Source organism: Nelusetta ayraudi, unplaced genomic scaffold (assembly GCF_046127955.1).
Source record: "Nelusetta ayraudi isolate G7.1 ecotype Tasmania unplaced genomic scaffold, CSIRO-AGI_Nayr_v1 ptg000146l, whole genome shotgun sequence".
In the NCBI taxonomy this organism is placed as follows: Eukaryota; Metazoa; Chordata; class Actinopteri; order Tetraodontiformes; family Monacanthidae; genus Nelusetta; species Nelusetta ayraudi.
In genome coordinates, this window is record NW_027466196.1 from 959663 (window position 1) to 981911 (window position 22249).

The window sequence follows — 22249 nt, forward strand, 5'->3', positions numbered from 1 at the left end:
GAAGTCAAGCACAGTGCTGCACGCACACACACACACACACACACACACACACACACACACACACACTGTGTGGAGAAGAGCTGCTAAACTGAAGCCTGTGTGAAGCAGCTGGAGAACCTGGAGGGAACCCAGCAGACACAGCGAGGCCACTACCTGGCAACCCGGGGGATCAAACTCGCAACCTTTCGCTCCTAAACTTCCGACATTGCGCGAATTCCAACCAGCGTCAGCAGCGGAAGTCACCGCTTCACAGACACAAGCAAACAATCTGGCTGAGAAATGCAAAGAAATAAAAGAGAAAATGCATCTGAAGTGTGCTGAGGCGCTGATTCCACAGCCGCCTGTCGCTCCCATGTGTTCCTCAGGAGCATCAAGACTGCCATCACACAAAAGGCCTCCAGCTCTGGTCTTTCTAGAAAGTAGAAAAGGCCATGCAGTGAGAGGAGATCACAGAGACACTGTCTGTTGTGATAGTTCCCCTTCGGCCATGGAGGGGGGGGTCAGTGCAGTGTGTGTGTGTGTGCGTGAGACCTTCCACTCAAATATTTGCTATGAAAGGCCCATGGTTGTCTCTTAGGGTCTCTCCATCTCTCTCTCTCTCTTTCATTCTTTCTGTTTTCTGGGTGCATTAACCTCCTCTTCACAATGCTACACAACAAAGGCACCACTGTAACTCCCCCTGTGTGTGTGTGTGTGTGTGTGTGTGTGTGTGTGTGTGTGTGTGTGTGTGTGTGTGTGTGTGTGTGTGTGTGCGCGCGCGCGTGTGTGCCTGTTGGAGCGCACGCCGTGTGTTATCGCTCCAAAGCTCCCACTGCCGCCACCTAACTATCTGGCAACCCTCCACACGATCTGGCAACCCTGCACACACTGTGTGCGACTGACTCGACTGTACGACGACGACAACAAAGACAAAGACGCGCAACAGACCTGTTGAGGTGAGAAAGCACAACTGTCCTCCCACGTCATGCCAAGAGCAGGCATCACACACACACACACACACGCACATACACACACACACACACACACACACACACACACACACACACACACACAGGTGTGCACTTGCTCGTCTATGAGCACGCAGCTGTGTGTGAACAAAGCAGCAACACGCTACTGGGGGCAGATGTTTGATTTTTGAAAAAAATAAATCCTGAATTGATGAAAGTCACATGACAGCTGAGGACGATGTGAGATCGAGCAGGACGCCAGTCTTCTATTTAGAAATGTAAATAATGTTAATTGATAATTTCATTCTTTATCATTTCTTTATGTATTTTAATTCCCTGTCTTTCTAACTGTTGTCTTTGCACCGCTGCTGCTTTTGTCTGTGCAAATTTCCCCCCAATGTGGGATAATGAAGCCACTCTTCTTCTTCTTCTTCTTCTTCTTCTTCTTCTTCTTCTTCTTCTTCTTCTTCTTCATTTGAGAGGAAGACAAGAGAGAGAGAAATCTTTGCACTGTGACACCAGGGTCACCTGCCTTGTTAGCGCTGGCTGGCCTCCTTTTAGCCTCGCAGTCTGACTGCAAACACTACAACATGACCCCAGGGGGCAGCTGGGAGGGGGGCTGGAGGGGAGTGGGGGGGGGGGTCTTATTTATATATAGGTCTTTATTTGTCAGAGACCATCAACAGAAAGAAAAACAGTGTCGGGCAGAGAAAAGATGGCTGCAGCTTTCTTTCTAAGTCATTTCCACTCCAGCAGCAGGCAGCACGTGAGGAGGAAGAGAGGACGCATGAAGGTGGACAGAGGAGCACAAAGAGTGCAGAGAAGCCACAGAGAAGATTTAGCACGGTAGAAAACAGCAGACATGTGGTCAACAGATTCATCTGACTCATAAACACTCTGCCAGGTCAAATCACCATAAAGGAAAAAGGAAAAATACCATGAAGGGCACCAGCTGAGAAAGTGATCAATGATTCTCAACATCAAGAGCAGCCACCCTCCACCCCCCACCACACACACACACACACACGCGCGCGCACACACACACACACACGCACATACACACACACAGAGGCCAGCGGGAGGGAGGCTGAGCTCTGATGTGAAATTTCATTTTCCATCATAAACATCCAGAACAAAAACAACAACAACGACAACAACAACAACAACAACAACAACAACAACAACAACTAAAACCAAGTGATTTGATATTTGATGCTGGGACGCAGTGGGAGCAGACAGCCACACACAACATCACCGCCATCTACACAATCGACTGTGACAGACACACTAACCGGGCGGGTTGTGCACGTGCGTGTTTGCCAGATTCACTCCTCATTTAACTGCTAAGATGCTACATTTTTCGCTATGAAAAAAAATGTAAAACGTGTCTCATTATGAGGCGCGCACATTGAAATGCATCCTCATTAACGAAGGTTAAATTAATAGAATTCAAAGCTCAGCATGAATGAATGTCAATTTGAATAACTACTCCCCCCCCAAATGTGGACCCAGATCAGTAGCAGCATGCGCTTTATTTTGACGGGTAGATTTGCGCTGGCTGGAGAGTTTTGTGAACGTGGACAAAAAAAAAACTGAATTAAACTCACAGACGCGCGCAAATATTTGGATGTAATTCCACACAATTCAATCAGAATTTTCACTATTAATTCTTTGGGGAAATCTTGACAGACGACGATCAGAGATTCATCAGATTCTGGAACGTTAAACAAAATGTTTTTAGATATTCAGGACAAGGCCTCAGACACGATGTCTAATTGTCAGGTGGAGACTGGAGGTGCAGCAGGCTCTTCATCACCTGGAGGTGCAGCAGGCTCTTCATCAGCGGACAGCCAACAACAAAGACAGGAGAAGGAGACGGAGACGACGCTCCCGGTACCTGTGTCACTGCGGCTTCTGTGTCCAGGTGTGCAGCAGCGCTGACTCAGTGTGTAGCGTATCCATAGTCAATCCTTCAGCGTGGAGGCGGAACCATCAACAAAGGCTGAGGTGGTGGGGGTGGGGGTGTGGGGGGCGTGGGGGGGTCGTCACAGAGTCCAGAGCTTCGCTAGTAGCAGGAGAACCGACGGCTCAAAGAGAGCAGAAACAGAACCAAACACCGCCAGGGTCCATCTCCTGTGTCCTCTCTCACTCCCTCACTCTCTCTCTCCCTCTCTCCCTCTCTCCGTCCCTTTCTCTTCACACGCTCAGCCCCCCTCGCTCTCTCTCTCTCGCTCGCTCGCTCTCTCACATTGATTCCATCTGTCACCGCCTCCTCTCCCGTTACCCTTCCCACCTCATACATTATTCATGAGCCCCAGATACACACACACACACACACACACACAGGCGCACATATGCTCCGCTGCTGTCAGACGGTCAAACATTACACAGATAATAAAAGGCAATGATTGAAAAAAACAACTAGTTTAAGCATCAACCGGCGTCTTTCTGCTTTATCCTCTGCCTTCATGTCTTCCATCCCAAAGTGACATTTCAGGCCAAAATATTCAAAATACTTTATATATATTTTTTTTTATATTTGTATTTTAAAAGGTTTATTTAATCAATTTAAAAAAAAAAATTAAAATATGTAAAAATATAAAAGAAATATGGATATTTTTACATACAAATACTTTTAATCCAGAACCAACTCGTGAACCATTCATTTACTGGCTTCACATTACAATGGCGACGGTGGAGCCATGAGTTCTCTGCACCTGCTCAGTGTAGCCACAGCTACAGCAGTGGCAGTGCACGGCAGAAAACACTTTGCCACTGGACGCTGAAGAAAAACATTGACTGTAACTTGTTGTTTATACTTCTTTATGTTTTCCCCTCTTGTCTCTCTGCACTACGTTTTGTTGCTGTAATTATACAAATGTCCCCAGTGTGGGATTAAGAAAGGTATTCTATTCTATTCTATTCTCATGCTAAGTCGACACAGCCCAGGCCGGGACCCTCTCCCTGATTGGACACTGAGACCATCAGTTCATTGGACAGGTTGGATAAAGACACAAAGTCACACCGCCACTTCCTGTTTAGCCACGCAGTGAAGTCAGTCTCCTTCCGCTACTTCCAGCCCTGACCAGCAGCACCCTGGAATATTCTGACTTCACCATGGCTCCAAAGCACAACCCGTCCATACTGTGTTTGATCCTGTGGTCAACAAGGAGGGAATGAGTGGGACCTTCTCCTCTGGTTGTGTGATGAGCGAGGCGACCACGACCTCCCACCACCATGCACGACACGTGTGTGAGTCACCAAAGCTGCGACCAACGACACATCAGCCGGAAAACACATCATCCACACACACACACACACACACACACACACACACACACACACACACACACACACACACACAGGGCGCCGCTCCCCCATCCTCTGAGCGAGGTCTTCGGCTGGAGGGCATGAGGCTTTTCTCATGGATGAGACGCGGCTGGATGAAGAGGATGGAGGGTCACTCACTACACACACTCACTATACACACTCACTACACACCATGTGCGTATCTGTGTGGCCAGCAATCCCACCAAAGTACGTGGAGAACACAGAGAAACGCAGTGTTTGTACACGCCGAAGGCAGAAGCTACTGCACAGTGACCTGCACACGCAGTTAATGCACAGAGGAAAATAATGCTGCTCGTATTGCACTGGGCTTCATTCATAGTGGTTTTTATTACACGTGACATGTTTGTGTCAACGACCACGAGAATCCACTGACTGGCGTAGCTGTGTGTGGTTGCCCCCGGTCCGGCTCTTTACGAATGCTGAAGTCATGATCCTGTTTACAGAGATGAGATTGAAAAGATGTTCATGGAAATTTCAGTGTATTGAAGATAAGTCGTGACCATATTTTTTTTAAGCCACTACAGTCACTGGTTGAGAAACATTTTTTTTTTCTGTGTGTGTGTGTGTGTGTGTGTGTGTGCAAATGCACTGTGAAAATGACAATAAAAGTCCTTGAGTCTTGATCCTACTCTATAATAGCTACTATTGGTATTTTTCCATGCTTTTCTCCTCTGACTGAGACTCGGGGGTTGCACAGTCAGCCAATCAGTCACTCAACTATTTATCTGAAAGCGTTAAATCACATCCAACGCCGTCTCGAAGCTCAGTCAAAGAGGACAAACACCAAGCGATCTCTCCACAGTGAGCGTGAACGACAAGGAGCATTTCTTCAAAGCAGCGCTCCATTAATAAGTCCAATACTGTCTCCATGAAAATTACATTCCTGTCCTTCTTCGTGTGTGTGTGTGTGTTGGGGGTGGTGGTCTGGAGGCAAACAGAATGTGGGGGAGGGGCTCGCAGCTCTGGATGTTGCAGAGCGCAGACCTCCTTGTCAGGAGATACAGAAAGAAACATCCTGCTATACAAACACATATGAATACATCCTTCCAGCTCTACGTGTGTTTCTGAGTCCCGGCTTGACCTCTTGACCTTGGCTGGCATCTTCTGCCTCCTGCTGTCTCTCTGTCTTTCCACAGCCGCCGCCTCCCCCATCCCACCCCACCCCACCCACCCACCCGACCTCCTCGCAACAATCAATAAAGCCGCTGCCACGAGCTCTGACATGCAAATGACCCTCGCATATCATTAAAGAAATATGCCCCCGATAACAATAGGATAAGCTCCACCCCCCCACCCGCCACACTTAGTCCTTAAGACGTGTGCCAAGACGTGCGTACACACGCCACACACAATTGCACAAAAGCTAAGACGACAGCAACTCGTGCCCAGATGGGCGGCAGTCAGTTGACCTGATAGAAAACAATCAGCAGCAGCAGCAGCAGGAAGCAGCACAGCAACAACATCTTTCTTTACATGAGAAACTCTGACCCTAATAATACTAAAGTTTCAAGTCTCCAACATTCATGGTTTTTGACTTTTTTTGCTTTTTTAAACGACAGTCGTTTTTTTTTGTTTTGTTTTGTTTTTTTAAATACAATTTAAAAAACACATGGTAACAGCTTGCTTCCTGTTTGTCGTGGCCCAGAAGTCAGAGTGTATCAAATGTAGGTCTTGAAGAGAGGAAGGCCCTGGTCTTTGTCCCATGTCTCTACGACCTTCATACTGCCCACTAGGGCCTTTCTAGTCTAGGACAGTGTTATTTGCCTGTAGGTGGCGCAAAGGAGCACCTAGAGTTTTAATTTATTTCTTTGATGTGAACTCAGCAGTGAACCTGCTGTACTTCTTCCCTAAGGGCGTCTCAGGGTCCATATATGGTCTTGTTGTTGCCAACAGCCAACAAATTGAAACTAGATGGCCATTCGGGGTGCAACTATGGAATGTACACATTCTCCCCCACTTCTAGCATCTTCCTCCCTGGTTGCTCGGAGTATAAGAGGTGATGTGAACAAAGGATCATCGGAGTTGCTCACATCTGGCCCAGAGACATCCCCATGCTTTCCATGGTGCCTGTCTGACTTTTGACTTTTTTTAAATAAACCACTTTTTATATAACTAAGTCTGTGTCAGTGAAGACTCCTTCAACATCTACATCACCTGAATCCACCAGAAGAATTCACCACAGCCTTTTTCACTGATCCCCACCTGCTTGCTGTATTTTGCTGATTTCAGAGTATATTAAAATGCTTAAATAAGGTGGAAAGAGACAGAAGAAGAAGAAGAAGAAGAAGAAGAAGAAGAAGAAGAAGAAGAAGAAGAAGAAGAAGAAGAAGAAGAAGAAGAAGATTTTTTTGATTGATTGATTTTTGAAAAATAACATTTATTTGCCGCTCTCATTTTAGAAGAAGAAGAAGAAGAAGAAGCGTTCCAAAAAGCAGTGGGCTCTTTTGCCCTTGCGAGTGACTGCAAACACTGATTAGTTCATTTAACAGGCCAGCAGACATTGAAATGACCTCGACTGCATTGCCGTTGGGCAGAGTTCAAGCCAGAAGCACAGCAACACAGCCACGGTCAGCTGGGACAAAGACACAGGCTGCACTCAGCTCGAGGAGAACCAGTCCAAAATCACCGCAATCCACTGGCGAGGACGGAGAACATCTGACAAGCAGCAGTCTGGGAAGCGGAACAACAAAGTGAGTCCAGTCAGTCTGGGTCGTTGGCAGAGGGACCAGAACGTGCACCAGACCAATCAGTCAATGGCACGTCGGCTGTGATTGGACCAGCTGGAGGTTGCGATGGGCCTGGTTTGAAAAGGCATTCTTTTTATTAAAGAGCAGTGATCAGCCGGGGGGGGGGGCGTCGGGGTGGCAAAGCTAATGTGTTTAATTAGCTGCTCAGAAACATGCATCGTGTTTTTTTTTTTTGCTGCCTGTGGGGCCCCATGACCCCTAGAGGGAGCGACGAGCGCAGCAGCGCACAACATAGCGAAGCGCAGTGGAGCGGAGCGGCGACGGGGGGGGTTCAACATGAGCGAACAGCTCGCTGAGTGGGAATCACTGCGACTCACTCCGATCACTCACTCTGACTCCAAACTAGCACCGGACGGACGGGCAAACAACGCACGGTGTCACATATGTTGCACGAAGTGAATTGATTTTTTTTTTCCAATTGATTTCCTCTCCTCATCAAAGACTGCGGTCCCCATTCCCAAACACTGCCAGGCAAGAACCAGACACGGGCGTGCTGCTGTGTGGGCCAATCAAGACACAACACCAGCCTGCACCACAAAGGAGAGCAAAGTCATTGGGGAGGAACTCGGCAAGGTAGCAAAGTCATTGGAAGGTGACATCAGGCAGAGTGAGACAAAAAGGCAACGACGCAATGACAAAGCGTCAGCAGATCAGAGCTCACAAAATCGTTCTGTTTTTACGATGGACAGGTTGAGTTGGAGAGATCAACTTCCCTTCTGGGAGTCATACTCAGTCGCTAACTGAGGATTATTCAGTCAGAAGTATTACTATTAGAATCTGAGTCGAGCACAATAAAATACAGTTTGTCAATGGAAAACGAAGCAAAGCAAAGTTGCAAGCCAATCAGCGTCTTTGAAGCCCCACCAGGTGGTTGAGCTCTTAGAACCATCCAGAACCATCTAGAACCACCAGGGTGTTTAGCTCTTAGAACCATCCAGAACCTCCTACAACCATCTAGAACCACCAGGGTGTTTAGCTCTTAGAACCATCCAGAACCACCTGGAACCATCCAGAACCATCCTGAACCACCAGGGTGTTTAGCTCTTAGAACCATCCAGAACCAGCAGGGTGTTTAGCTCCTAGAACAGTCCAGTACCACCTAGAACCATCCAGAACCAGCAGGGTGTTCAGCTCTTTATTGAAGTGACTCTGCAAACACTGCAAACATGGAGGAGATGCAACGACTCGATGACTGACTGACTATTGATATCATTTCCTCAAGTTCAGCTGGCCGGATAAAAAATCTCAACGGGCCGCACATGGCCCCCGGGCCGTAGTTTGGCCACGCCTGGGCCAGATGCAAGATTGGGTTTGAGCGAGGGTTGAATATTGTGCAGGTCTGATCTGAGGGTGAGGTGGCAGTCAGTCAGACTGGGGATGAAGGGCAGGTGTGGTCAGGGAGAGCAGAGAGGAGCTGCAGCAGCAGACAGCACAGGCTGGCTCGGCTCTGGGGAGGTAAACAGGAGACACTGTGCTAATTGAGTAAGTGTTGCCATGGCGACGGTGATGCCGATCACGATGACCCAGCCGCTAAACAATCCCAGACAACAGCCGTCATCGTGGTGATGAAGCTCCGTCTCTTCTCACAGTGCAAGACAAGAGGGAAATAAAGCTGTGACATCCATGGACCACCACCAGGACCAGGACAACTTCAATAGAAACACTATACACACCAAGAAACTACAGACACATTTATGGAGCAATGCCCTGCTACTGTCTACTACTACCACTACTACTGCTACTACCACTACTACCACTACTACTGCTACTACCACTACTACCACTACTACTACGACCACTGCTACCACTACTACCACTACCACTACTACTACTACCACCACTACTACTACTGCTACTACCACTGCTACCACTACCACTACTACTACTACTACTACTACTACTACCACTACTACCACTACTACCACTACCACTACTACTACTACCACCACTACTACTACTGCTACTACCACTGCTACCACTACCACTACTACTACTACTACTACTACTACTACCACTACTACCACTACTACCACTACCACTACTACTACTACCACCACTACTACTACTGCTACTACCACTGCTACCACTACCACTACCACTACTACTACTACTACTACTACTACTACTACTACTACCACTACTACCACTACTACCACTACCACTACTACTACTACCACCACTACTACTACTGCTACTACCACTGCTACCACTACCACTACTACTACTACTACTACTACTACTACTACCACTACTACTACCACCACTACCACTACCACTACCACCACCACCACTACCACTACCACTACTACTACTACCACTACCACCACTACCACTACCACTACTACCACTACCACTACTACTACCACCACCACTACCACTACCACTACTACTGCTGCCACTACTACCACTACCACTACCACCACTACCACTACCACTACCACTACTACCACTACCACTACTACTACCACCACCACTACCACTACCACTACTACTACTACCACTACTACTACCACCACCACTACCACTACTACTACTACTACTACTACCACCACTACTACTACCACCACCACCACCACCACTACCACTACCACTACTACCACTACCACCACCACTACCACTACTACTACTACTACTACCACCACCACCACTACCACTACTACTACTACTACTACCACTACTACCACTACTACCACTACCACTACTACTACTACCACTACTACTACTACTACTAGTTAATCAAAGGCACATTGAAAGGCTATTTGACAACACAGTGTTTTTCAACCCTTTTTCAGCCACGGCACATTTTAGACATTGAAATAAATCCCCCAAAAACATTATAAATGACCCTACTTTTATTCCTGATATTGACAATATAGTCTCTTAGTGTACTGATACTCACTCTGTGTGCAGCCTGGGCCTGTTTAGGTGCACACAAAGCTGATGGGAGGGGTTGAGGGAGGAACACATGCTCACACTCCTGTTCACCAACACTCACTCAAAATTGGAATGTTGGAGGGTTTTTAAAAAAAAAAAACAATTAAGTGAAATGGGATGATTTTTCACTTCACACCTGACATTCTCTCCTGGCACACACAGTGGTTGGAAAACACTGCCTTGACAAGGCTACATGTACATAAACAGTGCTTCTGCTCAAACAGTGATTTACACAATACACAATATTTTTTCTCACTCTGGGGGGGCGACAGGGGGCAAAATCCAAACAGTGCAGCAACACAGAAGAAGCCAGCCCACCTGTAGGACCCTCCAAGACCCATCTGCAACAGCACTGACAAGCAGTTGACAGGACATTTGTTACAAAGGGGAGGGGACAACTCAACCCCCCCATGGAAGCAGTGTGTGTGTGTGTGTGAGAGAGAGAGAGGGAGAGTGAGGCACAAAGGGTTAAAAAGGTCCTCTTGATTGTCCAGTCAAATATCAGCGGTCACGTGTCCAGTCTATTGTCCAGAGGTGACCCCGCCCCTCCCCACACCACACCCCCCCCCCCAACCAGCAACAACAACAAAACCTCCCCAACTATCATGTCTCGCTCCCCAGACACACACACTCACACAAAGGCAGAAGAGGTGTGGCTGTTTATCCACAGTTAATGAGTTGGCCAGAGCATCAGGACTCAGTGAGGACCTGGGTCACCCCGAGCAGCCGGAGCACCAAGCCTCCTCAGGTCACTGCTGGCTGACACCTCAGGAAGTGTGTGTGTGTGTGTGTGTGTGTGTGTGTGTGTGTGTGTGTGTGTATAATTAAATATATATACAGTATAAATATATATTTATTTATGCATACACACATATATATATATATATTTATACTCACACATAAGCACCTACTACTACTACTACTGCTACTACTGCTACTACTGCTACTACTACTACTGCTACTACTACTACTACTACTACTACAACACCTACTACTACTACTACTACAACACCTACTACTACGACTACTACTACACCTACTACTACTACTACTACTACACACAAACAGACTCACTGTTCTGGTGTCTGGTGACGCCACAATAACTTCTACTTGGCAGCTGGTCAGCAGGAGCCTTAGCATTCACACACACACACACACACACACACACACACACACAGTAATATACACATGCAACACGTAGAAGCTCCCCCACCCCACTCCCCCGCCCCACCCCCGCCCCTGCATGTCTAATGACAGGACAAGACAATATCTGAGGAGACTTGCTGGCCATCTGTGACACGGAGGCCATGAGGAACATCTGTGCCAATCAATAAGACACTCTGGCACTCAGTAGCACAGTAGCAGCTGGAGATGCTAATGCAGTACATGCACCTGTCACAACTCCAGTGAGTTCACAGGTTTGTTTTGTTCTCAGTGAGCCACATTCCAAACATTTGAACTGGCACATCAAGAGTCACTGGAATATTTCACTGTATTCACTCACTTTGTCTTTCCATTGTGTTCGTTGTGGTTAATGTCCATTTCAATTTCCCCCTCATGTCATGTCAATGTCTCATTGTGTTGGGTTAGTTTGTTGAGCTAACAGCCTGTTTGGTTGCTGGTATTTTGAGTCTGGTTCCATTTCTTTGACCTCTTTTATTATAGGCCTCTACTTTTAGTTTTTTTTTAAATCAAAATTGGTTGTATATTTCTTTAAAAAAGAAAAAGAAAACCCTCATTTTCAACAATACTGCTGTTGTCCTCACTGCCTCACTGCTTGCTCCCTGACACTCTCTCTTACACATATATACAATAAATATTTTCAAGAGATGGTGGAATTTATTTCTTTACTGTTATCCATTAGTACCTTGTGAAAAGTTGTTCAATTATTCATCTTCCATACCCGCTTATTCCTATTCAGGGTCCTGGAGCCTCTCCCAGCTGTCTCAGGGTGAAGGCAGGGTGGCACCCCGGACAAGTGGCCACTTCATCGCAGGGCCACATAGAGACAAACAAGCATTCACACTCACATGCACACCTACGGACAATTTAGAGTCTTCAATTGACCTCACATGCATGTTTCTGGAGTGTGGGAGGAAGCCGGAGAACCCGGAGAGAACCCAGAAGACACAGGGAGAACCCGGAGAGAACCCAGGAGACACAGGGAGAACCCAGAGAGAACCCACGCAGACACAGGGAGAACATACAGACTCCACACAGAAAGGTCCCAGGCCCGGGCCCCAGAATCCAACCCACGACCTTCTTGCTGTGAGGCAGCAGCGCCAACCACTGCGCCACCGTGTCCCCCTTATTAAATTACACATACATAAATATACAGCATCCCCCACGTCTGCAGTCAAGCTTAAATTGATTATGTTAGATATGTTTGTAAACTATGTTTATTCAAACAACATTTTAGCCCCAAAAAATGTTCCAGGTTATTTTTCTCAAGGGTTGACAAAAGGAACTGTGGGTGTGAGTGCTGCACAGACAGAGACTGTGTTCCACTGAATGTCTTCAGGTCTCTTGTATAGGATCCATTTGGAAGTCTATATCACACACAGTTAATCTGTCAACACCTGACGAAAGCTGTATATCTGTGTTTGTGAGTACCTCCATGTGTGTGTTAAAGGTCATGAGCAGATCTTCCTGTTGGGTTTAATGTCCTTGACTGCTTTACAATCCCATTGTTGCCATTCAATTCTGACCTGCTCATGCTCCATTTGCTTTGTATTATTGTGCAACCAAGGTCACAAAACTGCAAACATACACGAGATTGAATTGAAAGGGACGAATATGTCTGTGCAAGGCCAGAAACCCAAAGAAGTACAGCAGCAGTAAAAGACACACACAGATGAATGGATGATGGTGAACAGGGCAGACTCCATCCTCCCTGAGGCTCCACCGTTGCTCAACTGCCTGGGCAACCAAACTCCGACCACGCTGAGCACTCCCCACAGGACAGGTCTGCCCTGCAGGACCTCCTCCTCAGCTTGACCGCTCGAGGCTAACCCTGACCACTGGTGTCCCCCAAGGGGTTACCACCCAGACTGGCCCCAGAGATCTTAGGCCCAGTAACAGCCACCTGAACCAGTGCGCCCCACCAGTCTCAGGCAGTCTCAGGAGGTTGAAGAACAACCAGCCAGGTTTGTCTGGCAGGAGGTCCCAGCAGACACTCAACACTCCAGTAGGTCAACCAGGCTTGCGTGGCATCCAGCACCTACTCCAAGTCACCACTGGGCGGTGGTCAGTTGACAGCTCTTCAGTTCTCTTCACCCAGTGTCCCAGTAACCCTAGCCCTAGCCCATCGTGGACTTCTGGCCTTGGCCGTCCCTGGTGGACTGCGTTGTGCTGCTGCCCACTGCCCAATCACCACAACACTGGCGCACTGGAGCAAGGACGCTCAGATCCTCGATGATTGGGACGTACACAGGAAACATGCGTGGATTCCTGCACTTGCACAGTTTCGAACATTTGATTTTTTTAATTTTTTTTTTAAACAAACGCAGTTCTCTGGATTTGAATGTACGGCAGATGTCATTGTGCATGAGACCCCTGGTCACACTGACCTTCTGTGTTAGGATGAACTTCAGCACTGTTTACTGCAAGATATCACCCTTCATCACCCTTTAGTGCCACTGCTTTCGGACATCAATTAGTGCGTGTGTGTGTGTGTGTTTGACAGAGAGAGGGCGGGAGAGAGAGGGCGGGGGGTGGACACACACACACACACACACACACACACACACACACACACACAGCAGAAATGCATGGGCTCCGTCTCATCATCTTTCTCTACTTGACTTTAACTACACCATCTTCATTCAACCACAGACAATTTTCCTTTCCCCGAGTCTGACATTTCCAGATGATTGGATGTCTTCTCTGGACAGCAAAAAAAAAAAAAAAACACACAGACAGCGCCCAATCAAATTAGCCGATGGCCTGGCCTGGCCTGGGCCACTTCAGTGCTTGGAAATAATGAGGTTTGCGCGGTAATTTATAGGCAAGGAGCACAGAAACAGACACATGACCTCTGAAAAGCCATCTGTGTGCGTTCATTATCAGCTTGTTTTCCTTATCAGCCATTCATCACCACAGGGTCAGAGGATTTCACCGAGGAGAAAAGCTTTGTCCAGGTTTGTTAGGAGGCAGGTGGTGAGCACAAGTCTATGAATTCATGCCGCATCACAGATCACACACACATGCACACACACACACACACACACGCACACACACACACACACACACAGACCTTCTCTCAGTCTGACCACTGCTGCGTCTGACAGTGAAGTTAGGACTTGAAGAAGGTCTGAAATATTTCTTTTGTTCCGCCCACCTGAAATCAAACAGTGATCTGAAAACAACACACACAGCTGGACCTCCTCCTGGATTCATGAAGTCCAAACCAACGACTGGGCCTGCTAACCGGGTCTTGATGGATTCTGATTGGATCGTACGTTTTCAGGGTGGTGACAATTTCATCACTGATGTTAACTAGACAGTAAGTCGGCTCGTGCAGACAAGAGATTTATTCAAATATTGCATATTGAATGAATTTTTTATTTCTCTTTTTTCATGCTGCTTTGTTGTTGTCCAGAGGAAGCCTGGAGGTCCTGAGGTTCCCCTGGATGGTCATTTATCTTAAACTACCCCTGGGAATTGGATTGATTCTCAGAGCTCAGCCTTCAGCCTACGGCTGCGATGCATCCGTGGAGATGGTCGGTAGAATCTTACTACCTTTCTCTGTAATATTGCTTCATTTACGTCTAGGACCAAACAGAAGTGAGGAGTATATGAGGCCCAACCAGCCGTGAGCAGGCAACACCGAGTCCATCCAGCAACTGCCTTGAACACTCATTGCCTGGGGCTAGACTGAACGTCTGTCACTTATAGTACTGACACCCTGCAACTATGAATACGTAATGAAGACACACACACACACACACACACACACACACACACACACGTGTGCTACAGTCCCTCGTGAGTGACCACGTACTCACAGCAGGAGGCCACACTCAGATTAGTCGCCAGATTAGATGCCGAGTGACTGAAACAATGAGCTCACTGGCCTCCTCACTGTGTACGAGGCACTTCAGTAATTACTTACACTGCTTGAACTGGGATTAAAATCTTAATCAATCTTTGAATATGTTGTTGGGCCTCTGTGTCCAGCTTGGTGATTAAGCTCTGAGGGGAACACGGTGCTCTTGCTCTATCAAATAAGAGCTGTTTCCCCAGTCCACCAATTAGGACTATTATTTCTAGTAAGTTACACCCAGTCTCAGAGCAGTCTAGACTCAGCCACTAGAGGCAGCGCAGCAGCGCAGCAGCGCAGCAGCGCAGCAGCGCAGCAGCGCAGCAGCGCAGCGAGTGGCTAAAAAGCAATTATGGGGTGGGCGGTAGTTTAAATCACACCCCAGACTCAATCTGTGTCATGCAATTTTCATCAGAGCATCAAGCGAGTATTGACGGTTGCCTGTGGCTGTGTGTTAAAGAACCCCCCAAAAATGATGTGGGGGGGGACCTGCAGCTGTGCTGACAGACCACCGAGCAGGAGGAGCGCTGACGCCAATGATGATGGCAAACTGACGCCTTCAATCAAAGCACACATCTCATTGGCTTTGTTACACAGACCAATCACCGCACTGATAAATGATACTAATAGAATACACACACACACACACACACACACACACACACACACACACATACACACACACACACACACACACACACACACACACACACACACACCATGGTGCTGGACTAAAATGAAAGGGGGAATGTAGGTCTGCAGTCAAAAGGCATTTTGCCTCAGAAAGCCCTAATGTGTGCTGTTTGTGTTGCTGCCTGCCTGCCTGCCTGCCTGCCTGCCTGCCTGCATGTACAGGTACTACACAGAAAATTAGAATATCCTATAAAGGTTGTTGTATTCCTGCAATTCAACTTAAAAGGTGAATGTGACATATTATAAAAAGGAATAATATGCTAATCAATATATTTCCAGTTTTTATTTCTTTGCATTTTGCTGATCAGGTCTTGCAGCTTAAAAAAAAAACTACTCAAATTTTATAATAATTTTCTGAGTTTGTGGCTTTGTGCTTTTAATAAGCTGAAAATCTGAATCAGCAAAGTTACAACAAGGAACTGCTTGAGATGTCAATTTGCGTGGAATGGCTCAATAAAATGTGTTGCTTTCATCTTTGATGTTAAATTTTCAAAATAAAACAACTTTTACTGGATATTCTCATTGTTCCGGTGGTACCTGTAGATGTGTTTCTATGTTGGAGTTTGATTTTAATGCCTTCTTAATACTGGAATATTCTGTGGTATTAAGAACGTCACAATTTTTTCTTTCTTTCTTTTTACAAATGCCCCCCCCCTCCCCCAGCACTCTGTCATGTCCCTCACCCCTGTGTTCCTGTAATGAGACACCTCCTCCCTGCTGGCTGATTGGGTCATTTCGCCTCTTCGTCTCATTCACTTTATAACTGCCTCCTTCCCTCGCAGCCCTCTCTCCCTTCTGTCAGCCACTGCTGTCTTTCCTAACCCACTTTCACGGCAAAACAATGGAGAAGGGGGGGGGGGGGAGCTGGGGGAGTGAGGCCCGGAGGCAGTGGGAGGGGACGTGGATGGCCGGTACAACTATCAGAAGACTGCACCCTGCTGAGGCTGAGAAACAAAGACAGAGAGCGCAGAGAGAGAGAGAGAGAGAGCGGGAGCACTGCTGTCCATCTGCTGGGCCGCTACAGGGAAACAGGAGGGGCTGTGGAGGTGTGTGTGTGTGTGTGTGTGTGTGTGTGAAAGAGAGAGAGAGAGAGAGAGAGAGAGAGAGAGAGAGAGAGAGAGAGAGACTTTTGCACTTCATTTTTTAATATAATGGAAGGAGTTTCATGAAGCTGCATATATGTCAAGCTACATATATGTGTGATTATTACCACTTTGAGGAAGTATTAATATGTGTCCTTTCAAACAGCTGCACTCGAAGCTACTTAGACTCCAGTGGAAACTAGCCTTGCTCTCTACTAGCGGCAGCCTCTATTATGAAGCCATTTAGAACCGCCCAGCGCGTCTCCCAGCTCACTTCGAGGTGAACGATGTAATACATGGAGATTTTTCAAGGAGAAACAGCGACATCAAGTGGTTGCATTTCAGATTGCAGCATCTCTGCTGCCAGGGAGCGACGGTGGCCTCGGCACCCAAACCTGGACACCTCCTTTATTTGAGGAGGTGAGCAGGAAACACTATTAATAAACGCGCCTGACTGTCATATGCAGCTGGATTGTCCACACCGGGCTTCCTTAGAAACATGGCGGTGCAAGATGGCAACTGACTGGGAGCAATACCCTTGCTAGTTAGATATTGTCAGACAGACAGACAGACAGACAGATAGACAGACAGATAGATGGATAGATAAATGATAGATAGATAGATAGATAGACAGACAGATAGATGATAGAGAGATAGATAGATAGATAGATAGAGAGATAGAGAGATAGATAAATGATAGATAGATAGATAGATAGATAGATAGATAGATAGATAGATAGAGAGACAGACAGATAGATGATAGATGACAGACAGACAGACAGATAGATGATAGATTGATAGATATATAGATGGATGGATGATAGATGATAGATAGGCAGACAGACAGACAGATAGATGGATAGATAGATAGACAGATAGATAGATAGATGATAGATAGACAGACAGACTGATAGATGACAGACAGACAGACAGATAGATGATAGATTGATAGATATATAGATGGATGGATGATAGATACACAGACAGACAGACAGATAGATGATAGATAGATAGATGATAGATAGATGATTGCAATCAGTCGGGTCACCATGGGTGTCCAAACTACGGCCCGCGGGCCAACTGCGGCTCACAATCCATATCACCCTGAAAGAAAGCTGAATACGGCCGTCCTTGGTGTCTTTTTGATGCAGCGCGCTCTATCGCCAGCGTTTGGAATGGGATCATGACACAGATGCATTGATATTAGCTCCAAGCAGTATTCATTCAATAATACAACCTAATAAATTCACATCGGCAGGACAGGCTCCTCCCAGGTCCACATGTTCTTCTGCTGCTGCTGCTGTTGCTGCTGCTGCTCTCAGCGGAGACTGGGCCATGGAGCCCTCCAGCAGACTGCAGCCTCCACCTCTGGACCATCTCCATCATCTACTGTACATATGGATCCTCCACAGCTGGCAGGCTGCCATGCAGCTCGCTGCCACAGGGCCTCCATCCAGAGGCTCCTTTGCAAAGCACCTTTGTCTCCCTTTGTTTGCTCTTCATTCTCCAGTGCTCTTTCCATTGGCCCCGCCTCCAAGACAATGGACTCTCGGGTGTTGGGCAAGAGAAGCAGCGAAAATGATTGACCTCAACTTAAAGACACCACTGAGGTAACCTGAGAGGAAGTGCAGCAGGGGAGGAGGGCCTTTCAAAGGAAGGACGGCTCAAGGTGGCGCCCTAGCGCCATGCAGGGACCAGCTGTTGCCACCAGGGGGGTGATCCTTCTGACAGTGAGAGGACATCCATCCATTCATCCATTCATCCATTCATTGATTCAGATGTAGTCATTACTTATCATTCCAAACCTGATGTCAGGACATTTGTTCAGCTTTAAAAAAAAAAACATTTTTTACGCACTTCCAATGAGCTGAATGAAAACAGATGGTGTCTACTCAAAAAATTTGTCCGTCCCTATGAATTACCAGGACTTTAATTACATCCTGCCTGCCCCAATCAATAATACAAAGACAACAAAAAAAAAACTGCTGTAAAATGGCCTCAAGCTCATTGGAACCTCGTTAACTTGCATCCATGGTCGAGTCCAGACTTCACCAGACTGCTTCACTTCCTGAGATTTTCCAAGTCACTTCCAAAGCTGGCCTTCACTAGCATGCAACACGACATGGACCTATCTCCAAACTGAAGGGGTTTTTCAACTACGACACTGACTGACTCACATTCCAACTGTGCCACGTTGAACAATCAGGCACGAGCAGAACCTTCTCCTCTTGAGCCAGGTGAGTGCACGTGCATGTGCACGCCAATAGGCGATCGCACTCATGTCAAGGCTGAATCCATTTCCAGGAGACACGGTGGTGCAGTGGTGAGCGCTGCTGCTTCTCCTGCACTTATCTCTCCCCCTCCCAGAAAACTTGCACCTTCTAAAAAGAAGGAGCGCAGCTCAACGCGCGGCGAGAGCTCTCAACCGTCGCCAAAATTCACATGGACATCTCCGGTCACGCCCACTTCCACCTCTCCAAAGACCATAATGATGACGTCCGTGTTCTGGATGCTGTCCACCATGTCGTTCTGATTTCTCAGGTTCTGTCTTCGCAGGCTGTCCACCCAGAAGTCCACTAGAAAGTTGAGGCCACGGTTGGATTGCTGTTTTTTTCGGAGGAGAAGGCTTAGCTTGGACAGCGTCCATAAAACAGGAGTTCTGGTTCTGGCTTTTGGAGAGGTGGAAGTGGGCCTGACCACAGATGTCCACACAAAGTTTGGTCATTTGATCGCTGTTTTCAGTTATTAAGCTACGTTAAGCCTTTGAGATTGTCCCGCCACGAGGTGAGTTTACAGCCGGTGTTAGTGGCCAATCAGGAGGTGAGTTTACAGCCGGTGTTAGTGGCCAATCAGGAGACAGGTAGGGGGCAGGTCGTTGGAGTCTGTTGCAGGAAGACAACGCAGAGCAGACCAGGCCGTGACGTCTCCGAATACACACTGACACATTCAAAGTCAAGTCATCTTCCATGTCCCACACACACACACACACACACACACGCACAAGCACGGTCAGCCAAGTGTGTGTGTGTGTGTGTGTGTGTGTGTGTGTGTGGGCCAAAAGCAGCCGCCTTGCGGCCTCCACAGCACCCAGGTCTGCTGTGATCCTCCTCCAGCAGCACACACACAGACCGGACGGAGCCAGTGTGTGTGTGTGTGTGTGTGTGTGTGTAGTGCGTGTGGTGCAGGTGCAGGCGCAGGCGCAGCTGCAGGCGGCGGGGCCTACAGCCAGGCAGCAAACAGGCTCAACTTCACAGCAGTCACCTCCTCACTCCGGAGCAAACATGCTGAACTTGACAGTCACGCCTCCAGCATTCGGTCGAGCACATCGATTGAAATGGAAGTAAAGCGACCCTCCCCACCCGCCTCCACCTTCCCTCCGGCCTTGCGCAGGAGATGAGAGTGGGGGGGGAAAGGAGAGCGGAGGAAACCGCAGCATCATTGCCAAAGATGCGCAGAGCGGAGAGGCGGGGGCACTGCGGAGGGTGTGAAGCCAGCGCCGTCCTCAGCCTCAGCCTCTGCCTCTGCCTCTGCCTCCGCCGGCGCCGCGCTGCGCGTGTCCGCGACCATTTGTCTATCTTTCTGTCTTTGCCATCACCTCGTTCCCGGTGTCGGCTGTCACCGCGGCCAGCAGCGGCTCAGCGAGGGAAGCCGAGGCGTTGACAGGCGAGGACATTGAACGCCACATGCGCCAAAGGCGTCGCGACGCCGCACCAGGAAGTAAAGTGGCTGCTTACCTGAGATGCTGAGGTGCTCCGTCCGCCCGTCCGTCCGCCCGTCTGTCCTCCGCCTGATGCGGCAAGGAAGGAGTCGTCAGCTCCGCATCGACATGGAGCAAAGAGCCGAGCAACCTCCGCCTGTCCGTCCGTCTGTCTGTCTGTCTGTCCGCCCTGCGCGTCGCGACTCCCTGTTTCCTGACAATGTGCTGCTGTCTCTCTCTCTCTCTCTCTCTCTTACTCTCTCTCTCCCTCTCCCTCTCTCTCTCCCTCCCTCCCTCTCTCTATCTTTGGTCCGCCGCACTCGCGCATCCTAACCTCGCCAGCGGTTGGCGAGAAGGTGGAGGGCGTTCCAGTAAAAGCTTCCCTCAGTGGCTCAGGACCAGCGGAGTCCAGCCCTGCTCGGCTCGGCTCGGCTCGGCTCTGCTCTGGAGTTTGGAAATTGCAGATGTTTGCAGATGGAGTTTTTTGTTTTGTTTTGTTTTGTTTTGTTTTTTGTGTCATTTACGAGAAGTAGCCAAATGTTACACACTGGACCTTCAAGTGTAAACTCACTGATCTATTCTGAGTTTCTTGAGATCTATTGGCTGGTGGCTGTATGAATACACACAGAATCTTTGCACGCACACAGAGGTCTAACACACACACACACACACACACACACACACACACACACACACACACACACACACACACACAGATCTGATCATGCGCACACAAATGATGTAGTAACTTTGTATTATTTCACATCCAAAAATCAGAATTAGCTTTATTGACCAAGTGCCAAACAAGGCACAATGAGCCATGTTAGTGGGGGTAAGATGAGTGGAATTGCCCCATGATGACATTAACAGGTTTCTATGTCGTATTTCAATTCATTAAATTGAGTTGATTTTCAAAAGTCACACACACGTTTCAAAGCGAGACTAAATGTCATCGTCGCCAGTGTGATTCTGAGGACTCTCAGAACTCTGCAGCGCTGCAGCAGAAGAGCATTTTCCTGTCTTTTCAGAGAAAACGCTACCTTCCCATAGTGTCATAGTTGCTACGATCGAAGCTGCCATTCACTCACTCACTCACTCACTCATCCACTTCCTCTGCACATCCTCAAACCCACGTGTTTGTATTCCAAAGGTTTATTTGGACATTTTGGAAACCAGTGCTGTTAACTATCAATACATCTTCAGGACGGAACAAGTCACTTGAGAATGACGCCACACGACAGCATGGTGGAATTCATAGTGACCATTTTAAACACTTTATTTCACAAGAAAGACAGCGAGTCCGAGTGCACTGTACACCAGCGGTCCCACCATGGCGACGCCACCACGTGTGAGGGAGAAGATGAACATTCAGCGGCAGAATCATCTGCAATTGATAATGCAGCGGCTGCAGCAGCACGTTTTAGGAGTTCAATGACCTCATAGCGGAAGAGTTTGTTTTGTTATCGCCTGGTCGGTCGGTGACCGCTGCAATTTGTTGGCGAGTTTGGACCAGAGTGGAAGGTCAGGACGTTTGGTTTTGGTGGACGCATTAAAACTTTGATGGGGAATCTCTGGAAATGAAATGATATTTTGTCTGTTTTGCCAGTTTAACCAGTGGCCTCTACTGGGTCCCAATATGAAGGTGCTGCGACGTCTGAGTGTGATTCTCCGGCATTACCTGCGTTTCCATGACAGCGTTTCGCATAACAAAAGTAACAAAAAATAACAAAATATTTCCAACATTTCAACAAAGGGCC

General features: G+C 47.8%; 3 protein-coding genes across 20 annotated transcripts in view; 2 read left to right on the top strand and 1 right to left on the bottom strand.

Annotated features, from left to right (window-relative positions):
- nfasca (neurofascin homolog (chicken) a) overlaps positions 1 to 20737 on the bottom strand; it is a 62945-nt gene extending 42208 nt beyond the window's left edge. For 7 of the 14 annotated variants that reach the window (XM_076013188.1, XM_076013192.1, XM_076013191.1 and 4 more), the window contains exon 1: positions 20530 to 20737. The gene's annotated coding sequence lies outside the window, so the exon portion shown is untranslated. Of the gene's footprint in view, positions 1 to 2844; positions 3077 to 20529 lie in introns of those variants that run through there. The other 7 variants (XM_076013199.1, XM_076013196.1, XM_076013195.1 and 4 more) reach the window with 3 other exon arrangements.
- Positions 1 to 22249, top strand: part of hdac11 (histone deacetylase 11) — a 400302-nt gene that overhangs the window by 268921 nt on the left and 109132 nt on the right. The gene's annotated exons all lie outside the window — the stretch shown is intronic.
- Positions 1 to 22249, top strand: part of barx1 (BARX homeobox 1) — a 214368-nt gene that overhangs the window by 157473 nt on the left and 34646 nt on the right. The window lies entirely within an intron of this gene.